The sequence below is a fragment of the Rhineura floridana genome, chromosome 3 (assembly GCF_030035675.1).
Source record: "Rhineura floridana isolate rRhiFlo1 chromosome 3, rRhiFlo1.hap2, whole genome shotgun sequence".
NCBI classification, from domain to species: domain Eukaryota; kingdom Metazoa; phylum Chordata; class Lepidosauria; order Squamata; family Rhineuridae; genus Rhineura; species Rhineura floridana.
Window position 1 is genome coordinate 213,519,256 of NC_084482.1, and position 9,478 is coordinate 213,528,733.

Here is a 9,478-nt window from a genome sequence, read left to right on the forward strand (position 1 = left end):
TATCTGAGCAAAGGAACCCTAACACTGCACAACATGCCAAACGACTGAGCATCAGAAATGAAAATGTTGTAAACATCCCTTCCCCTCAAAAAAAAGTAGGGCATGAGGGCACAAGGTGGTAGGAGAGTGCGGGGGAGGGCTAAGGCACTGTCGGATCCTAGTGCACATCAGGATTCATCAGCCTGTATGATTCCACTATTTTCCCCTCTACAGATTTATACCTGTCTCACTACTATGTCCACCTGTGGAATGCCATCTATGTATACCCCACCAAACGTGGTGAGGATCAACCCAATTCCCTTTAATATTACCGTCCACGGACCAATATGGGCATCCAGAAGATATGAAGGCCCTCTGAGAAACAACCCTGCCCAGAGATATGGAGCAGTCTCTGCTTTTGGCCTTTTTCATCCTTTATCTAACGGTCAGTCGTCATCACTGATGCAACCAAACTCCTTTATTTACAGTTCCAGAACTAGCTCTCATCTCCTCTGGTGACAAGTGCTGTGCTGCGTGCAGGATGAGCCGGTCCCTCTTTGACAAGCATATGTCATTCACTCTTTGCTATCCCTCAAATTCTGTTGAAAGTGCATTCAGGTTGCCTTGACAGAATAAGCAAAAAGGTCAAGGGTGTAGCAACTGGGGGGGGGGAATGAGGTCATTTCCCCCCAATGATAATTCTACCCCCCAGTGAAATTTTCCTTCAGTCCCCAAATTTCTAGCATTGCAGTAACTTAAAAGTTCAGCTGAGCTTTTGGAAATACAGTTTAGCCATCCAAAGAGAGGGTCAGGGCAACGTTACCAAGTGAATGTGACCGCATCAAATACAAGAGTTAAGGGTTTGAGTGAAGTGAACAGAAGTCTTGGTGGATGGGAGAGGGAGCTGGCAAACCTAAGAGTTTGCAATTGGAGGAAGGGAAGGCAGGAAGGACAGTATTGCTGTGCACTGTAGAGCGTGTCCCCGTCTTCTGTAGTGCTCAGCCTGTAGGTGGTGGTCTTATTCATTCATTTGACGGGTGTGCCTAGGCTTTGGGGCATAAGACTGTACAGCAGCCTAGCCTAATCCAGGACAGGACGTGAGAAGAAGCAGAGAGGTGAGTGAGCTGTTTGTCCCAGGAAGCCTAATGAGATCTTACTAACTTAGCCCAGGCAATGGGGAGCTGGCATATTGTGTGTGTGTGCAAGCACATATGTCTGGGAGGCATTTCTTCCTTAGTTTGTTAAAACAGTTAAAAATATCCCCTTTCCATCCTTTCAGGCTGGTTCTATTTCAAAGTGGTTTTGAAACGTATAATATGGCTAGAGCCTTAGTTCCTACAGTTTTTGACCTGCTACCAACTATGCAAATAATCATCATAAACAATTAATCTTATCTAACATCTCATGCGAACTTATGTACTACCGAAATAGGGTGTGTGAGGTTTAGGGTGTGTGGCATTGCCATCAGAGGCAGCGTTAGCAGGCTGGCTCAGGGCTTTTCTGCCAAACAGAAATTGCCACCACACCAAAAGAAGACTCGTGACAAAGATGGAACAATGTTATATTTATTAAAATATAACAACTGTTTAAACTTCAACCAATTCAACCAATTCACCAAATAGAAACTTCTTTGGGCAGGTGAGGATAAAATTGGTAAGTTGATTTGCTTTTTTGTAAACTTCACAAGTCGTAGTGCTTAAATCAGGGGTGTATTTTTCTCATTGTCTATGAACAGCTTTTCCCCAAAAAAGCTTTTTCCTCTTTTATAGTGACCGATGGGCCAACCCTTCTGCCCGCCCCCGTTTTTTGTCTCTGCTCACCCAATGAAAATGGTCTTGCTACACTCCTGGAAAAGGTGCAGGTCTAAGAAAGATGGAAGGGAAACTATAAGGAGCCTTGAGCAGGTAGGTCTTGGCATGACTGTCAGAGGTGCTGAAAAATCATTGATCCGGTCAGTTCTGGCTTGTCTGGATAGAGAGGCATTTCTGATCTTTGGGTCCATACATTAATCAGCCATTAATCCATTTTATGCATTTTAAGTACAATCCCCCCCTTTCCTGTGAGGATTGTGCTGCCATTCAAAAGAGAGACCAGATCACCCTGCTCTTATTACAGGAGCAGTCGACAAAGGAGACGGGTGCTGAACCATGCCTGATCTAGTCCACTTCTAGTTCTAATTTGAATCCATGTTGTGACTTTTTCTGCGGTTGTCCGCATGGTTGCCACGCAACATTGGAAACAGGTACAAACAACTTATGGAAGAGTGTTCCCAACCAATGTGCAACTTGGCTTTACTGGGGAAAAATATACATAGCAAACATGTCTGAGGCATGATCTTAATAGAAAAAAACACACATTTCACATCAAATGCTTCATCATCACATAGGAATACTGTTGTACAGACTCGCAAAGTGTTACATTTTTCCCTCCAGGAGTATCGGTGCAGGTCTCACACTGAAATTTCACCAGATTCCACTCCTGTGATACTTCGCACCCTTGCACAGGAAGGAAAAGAGAGGCTCCAGTGCTTTACCAGTCTACCTCCTTGCTCCCCACCACACCACACCCCCATCCAGTGAATGCCAAAGAGCTCCTTCATCCTTTATAATCTTGCCTTGCCCCTTGCTGCTGTCTGTTCCGCACAACATAGGGAGCTGACTTTTAGTGTGGTGGCACCGACCCTCCCCTTAAATGTTAGACAGATGCCATGTCTGTTATCTTTTTGGTGCCTACTGAAGACCTTCCTCTTTCAACAAGCCTCTTACGTAGACACGGTATCCTAGGCTGCTTTCACACATGGGGCTGATTGCGTTAGTTTAACGGATTTAAAAGGTAGCACTTCTGTCCCAATTTCTAAAATCCCTTTCACACTGCACTACCCGTTGCATTAAGGAACAGCAGCTTTTTCAGCTGATATACCGGCATTTTGCGCAACTGTCTTTCACACATCTTATTTTTGTCCCTCATCTATGCACACTGTTCCTCACTGTGTAGGAGGTCTAAGATCTCGTCCTGTCACCATGAAAGCCCTCTCCCTTTAGGAACTGACTTTTTACATTGTTTCAAGACAGGGGTATGTGTGGGAAATGTTGCTGGTATCTGCACCGATGCCGGAATACCGGTACAACATTCAGCAGGCAAAAAAAACAAAACCCACTCAACTAAAGGGCAGGGATGCACTGCATGCTGGGATGCCTGTTACATGAGCGGCTGCAGCTACGGATAAACTCCTGCAATCTACCAAGTTCCCAGCCTTGCTAAGAGATTATTTCTCGTATCTGCTTTTTTAGTACTTTTTAAAGCTGTTTCATTTTAATGTATTTTTAAAGAGATGTTGTTTTAATATGTTTTAAAGTTTTTTTGCTTGTTATGAAGATGTCTTAGGGTGCTTTTAGTGTTTTGCTTGCAGCCCTGGGCTCTATCTGGGAGGAAGGGCAGGATGTAAATTTAACAAATAAACAATTAACAAGTAAACTAGTATTCAAGTGCACAGAAACATTAATCAGCCTAAATGATTCCACTCTGTTTTCCCCACAGATTCCTTCTGGACTGGAAGGTCATCTATCAACATTGGAGTGAGGGAAATGCTCTAGTCGTGGCCATTGTGAACACCCTTTCATTTTTATATTCCTCATCTCTACCCACCATCCCCACATCCTCCCCTGTCTGTTGCAGTCCCTGTATCAATTTTGGATGTTGGGAGATCCCTATTCCTCCTGAGTAACAATCCTGCCCAGAGATATGGAGGGTTCTCAGGCCATAGTGTTCCTCATCCTTCATCTGAAATTCATTTGCCACCCATAGTGCAACCAAACTCCTTTTTTTGTAATCCTGGAATAAGCTCACATCTCCTCTGGTGACAGGTCCTGCGCTGCGTGCAGGATAAGCTGGCCCCTTCATTGAATGGGGGCATGATCATCACAGGAATGGAACAAAATGGCACTCAGATTGCACAAAATGGTTTAACAGCAGATGATTGTATGGGTTTTGGTGTCAGACATGTTGAGCCTCTCCATCCAGAGAAACAAGAGCACACTGGATCCATGATTGCTCATCACCTCTGACACTCATACCTACACCTGCCTGCTCAAAGCTTCAGTTAGGTTTCCCTCCAATTCTCTTAGATATGGAGTTTTTTCTTCCTTTCTTTCAAGGCAACCTGAAGGCACTTTGATCAACATTCAAGGGATCCCAAATTCACTGCTCATTCTTTGATGCATCTCTGAATATTCCTCAGGACTGCAAGATTTATGATGCTTCCATTTTCCTGAGAAGCTGTCATTCTCTGTGTACTTATGCCTTGTCTCATTTTACTCCTCATTCATCTGTCATTTCACTCTTCTGCACAAAATGTATTGTTCACCTTTCTGAAGCTGCTCAACATGGAAAGGCTTCCCTGCACTCCTCTTTCCCCTACAATAAACCTCATCTATCTGCATCCAAATGATCTGTTGTGGTCCTCTTATGTTTTACTCCTTTGGGGCAATCAGGTTTAGATTCCGGTTGGGTGAGGATTGCTCAAGATAGAAGTGATTTTAGGAAAGATACAGTTTTTGGAGTTCAGCACTAAAAAGGTAAAGTCTTAGTGATTGGTCACTGTTTGAATAAGGTCTCAAAGTTCAATTCCAGCATCCTTTTCAAAAGGATTAAAAATCTGGGTTGAACTCTCCTTCCTCAGTTATTATGACCTGAGCTGCGCTTAGCCCAATTATTTCCCTTCAGTGTCAAGGTACCTGTCAGGATTGTTGCTGAAATTGAATTGAGCCATCACGATTTCTAGAAAGAGATTCCCTCTAATATTCTGTAAGCTAGTCCTCAATGGATGAATGTGCTTTGACATTCTGTTCTAGAATACAATCCAATTTCGTCTGGAACATTCTGCACCTAGGGATCCCACACAAAGAATATAAGATTCATCAAATGGAACATCATGTGTCCCAAGGCTGACTTGTGGTTGCCAACATATTTGTGGGGTATATGCCTTGTGCTGCCCTCTGGGGGGCAGGTTTGGAAAACAGCAGACCCAAAGACAGGTGTGGGTTGAAACAGGATGCAACCTTATGAAATACCACAACTAATTTGTGCCGGCATGGCACTGGACATAGGGTCGAAGTCTCCTTCAACCACCTGTCTGTTGATTGACAACTGCCTCAGAATGACTATTGAGGGAACCTGGGCAGTTGGCAAGAGTAAAATGGATCCAGTCTGGTGCTTTCCAGTCATCTGGAGCCACGCTATCAACTGAGGTTAGTTGGCTTCAGATCGGGTCACCAAGAGAAGCCCATACTATGAACTGCCCTCCAAGGTGATGTTAATTCTCCTGTCCAATGCCATTTCCACTCCTTCCAAAAGTTGTGAAAAATTATAAGTAATGTGTAATAGTTCTAGCTGTTCACTGAGGGAAAGGAGGAACAACCCTCCCCATGCGAGAGGAAAAAATCCTTTCTGACCCTGCTAACTGGAGACCCTAGAAAGCCTCAGCAGGAGCTGGACCCCAAGGGTGGGTGGATTGGGCGAATTTCATAAAGGAGGGGATACAAGGAGGGGATCTGGGGAGGTGCTGTACCAGCACTTCTGCAGGTCAATATGGAGCAAGGTGGAGGCAATACAAGTGTGGCCTATCCCCTTAACCAAAAAACAAGTTAGGGCATTTCTAGGTGTGGCTGGGTTTTATAGAAAGTTTGTGAAAGATTTTGGGGAAATCGCAACCCCCTTGCATGAATTGACAAAGAAAAAGTGTTCTGAGCGTGTGGTATGGACGGATGAATGTCAGAAGGCTTTTGATCTGCTGAAGCAAGCCTTGTGCCAAGGACCCATATTAATAGCACCAGACTATGAGCAACCATTCATCATGGCTACAGATGCGTCAGACCTCGCGCTGGGAGTCGTCTTGCTGCAGGAGAGAGAAGGCACCAGACATCCAGTGGCGTATCTGAGTCGCAAGCTGACGCCGAGGGAGAAGAATTATTCGTCGGTCCAAAAGGAGTGCCTAGCGGTCGTGTGGGGACTGAACAAGTTGCGCCCATACGTGTGGGGACGAAGATTCACAGTAACAATGGATCATCGGGCCTTGTTATGGTTACAGACTATGAAAAACCATAACACTATGCTGCAGAGGTGGTCTTGGGCCCTACAAGACTACCAAGTGGACTTCCAGTTCATAAAAGGCAAGGACAATGTACTGGCCGATGGACTTTCCAGGCAAGTGGCCGGGACTGCAGTGACGTGACCCAGACGAAGGAACAAAAAAGACATTTTCCCCATAGACTTGTTATATTGGTAACGCAACGTATAAATCCTGGAACAGGAATAATACTCTGCCGTTGTTTTAAGGGGGGGGGAAATGTGATGTTCCTCTATATTAGTGTATATATGGTAAGTGCTGTTTGAATAGGAGATACATGGTAGTAGAATGAAAGAGGAGGGGGGAGTGAATGGGCAGTAGAATGCTGGATGATTGGCTGAATGTTTTAAAATGGCTGAGAGTATAAATGGAAGGATGTCAGGTAAATCTGGGTGGAAGTTGGGTGGACGTTTGTGGACAGTGGATGTGAGGTGGAAGTTAGTGGATTGCTGGAGAGAGTGGACGTTGGTGGGTTTATGAGAGGAGAGTGTGGAGTTCGGATTAATACTAAGACCAGTACCTCAGGAATAGATGTAACCATATGCTTAAGTGCCTTTTAAAGTAATCTTTGTTATCTTTGTTATTTAATAAATACTTTTGGTTTACCAAAGGCCTGATCCTTGGCTGGGGTTTCATAGACCAGAAGGGAGGGTAAGGTAAATACCAAGGCTGAAGGGTAACAAATGGTGGCAGCGGGGAAGGGAAGAATAACACCACAAGTATTCAGAGCAAACCAGAAATAGATGTATCTGCATTGATACAAAGGGAGTGGGACAGCTTGAGCACGCAGTCACAGAGGTAACCTGATTGAGAGAGACTCAGGCAGAGTCTCTGGGGATATGGGTTATAGAACGTGACTGGTGGTGCTGCCTAGCAGGGGGATCTGGTGAGGTCTATGCTAGAGCGGAGAGAGAAAACATAAAAAAGAGACGGTCTGGACTGGTGGAGTCCCTGGTGGTGCCTAGTGACAGGCAGTAACCACGAGCAGGTAGGAACCTGACAGGGAGTGCCAGGAAAGGACGCCTCACAGAAGTCTGCAGACATTTCTTCCATCAGGAGGAGCAGGTGAGAACCTCTTTGGACCAGCAGGGAGAATCATACCTGGGCTATTGTTTGAGTTACTGTGCCACCCCACTCACTTTTTCTTTAAGAAGTTCAGAGTCCAGGACACCCACCCTTGGGCAGCGAGGGCGTTGCAATTTTCTTTTTTAAAAGTAGGAATTGTTGGGGGTGTTCCCTGTGATGTTCCTATATTACTGTATATATGGTAAGTGTTGGTTGTTTAGAAAATACATGGTAAGTAGTGAAAGAGGAGGGGGAGTGAATGGGCAGTAGAATGTGAGATGATTGGCTGAATGTTTAAAATGGCTGAATGTATAAAAGGAAGAGTGTGAGTGGAATTGGGGGGGGAGAAGAGAACTGAGTGGGTTGCTTGGTGGGGTTTGAGAGAGTTGTTTTGCCAGGAGAGAGTGAAGAAGGAGGGAGGTGGAGTTCGGATTAGTATTGAGTAAAACCATATGCTTATGTGCCTTAAGAAGAAATCTTGTTAATCTTGTTAGCTTTGTTATCTTTAATAAATACTTAATTTGGTTTACCAAAAGCCTGATCCTTGACTGGGGTTTCACAGACCAGAAGGGAGGGTAAGGTAATGACCAAGGCTGAAGGGGAACTGTAACAAATGGTGGCAGCGATGAAGAGAATAACAATACCAGTATTCAGAGTCTCTGGGAATACTAGTATTAGGACGTGACTGGTGGTTGCCTAGCAGGGGGATCTGTTGAGATCTGTGCTAGAGCGGGGAGAGAAAAAATAAAAAAGGACAGTCCGGACTGGTGGAGTCCCTGGTGGTGCCTAGTGACAGGCAGTAGCCACGCGCAGGTAGGAACCTGACAGGGAGAGCCAGGGAAGGACGCCACATTCCCCTTGGCCATTGCTGCCTCTCTCTTTTTTTAGCCTTATGTGATTGTCTCACAGTGGCCAGACTTCGGAGGATAGAAACATGTTTTCTACTGGGCCAGACCCATTGGTGCATCCATACTGAGCACCATCAGCTCTCCAGGAATTCATGCAGGGGTCTGTCCCAGCTCAACCTGGAGATGCCAGGGGTTGAACTTGACACCTTCTGCATGCAGAACAGCTGCTGTACCACTGAGCTACGGCCCATTCCTCATATCTCCCTCCAAATCTCCTGATTGCTCCCAGCTTCATGTAGATGTGAAATAGCATTTGAGAGAGTGTAATGCCCTGGGGCATGTCATAAGCCTCCAGGGGCCAGGGGTTCAAGAAATTCTCAGCCAGTACTAGCTTCTGGAATCTCTGGAATCTCTTGCTGGGCACCAAGCACAGCATTAAAAAATAAAGAAGCATATGTGAGGTAAGGACACCGTGTTTATTGGAAAGGTTTTTAAAAATAAAATCAAAGAGCTCCCACCCATGTAACTTTGTGCATGCACATATGCAACAAAGACAACAACACTCACACAGACCCACCAAGGATAGTCTTCTGACAGTGAAATGACAAGCGGAGAGGAGGGGAAGGAGAAGGGCTGTAGCAGCAGATGCTGTGCTCATGAGAAAGTCCAAGTTCCGTTTGTAACAAACCATCATCTCATCTTGCGCTTAAAGCCCATTCTCAAAAACTCCAATATGAGGGGAAACGTCAGAACACCATGGTTTCCCCCCATTAATTTGAAATCATGATGAAAATGATACATTTAAGATGTTTGAACTGTTTTTATAAAAAAGAACAAAAAAACATTATGCATTGCACTCTGTTTATTGGATAGATTTTTAAAAAAATAAAAAATTGAGCAGCTCTGTCACACACACCATAACACATTCTTTGCTCTGTTGAACCATCTTTGATGTTTTGTGGGGGATTCCTAGTTGCAGGATGTTCCAGATGAAATTGGATTCTATACTAGAACAGAATGTCAAACCACATTGATCCGTTGAGTGCCACCTTACAGAATACTAGCAGGAATCTCTTTCTAGAAGAAAGGTTGGGTGAGAATTGCTCGAGATAGAAGTGATTTTAGGAAAGAGAGTGTTGAGAGTTCAACACTAAAAGGGTAAAGTCATCGTGTCTGATCATAGTGTAAGGTCCCAAAGTCCAATTCCAGCATCCTCTTCAAAAGAATTAAACATCTGGGTTGAACTCTCCCTCCTCAGATATTAAGACCTGAACTGAGTTTTGTCGAATTATTTCCCCTCATTGTCAAGGTATCTCTCAGGACTGTTGTTGAAATTGGATCAAGGCATCACCATTTCTAGAAAGAGATTCCTGCTAGTATTCTGTAAGGTGGCACTCAACGGATCAATGTGGTTTGACATTCTGTTCTAGTATAGAATCCAATTTCATCTGGAACATCCTGC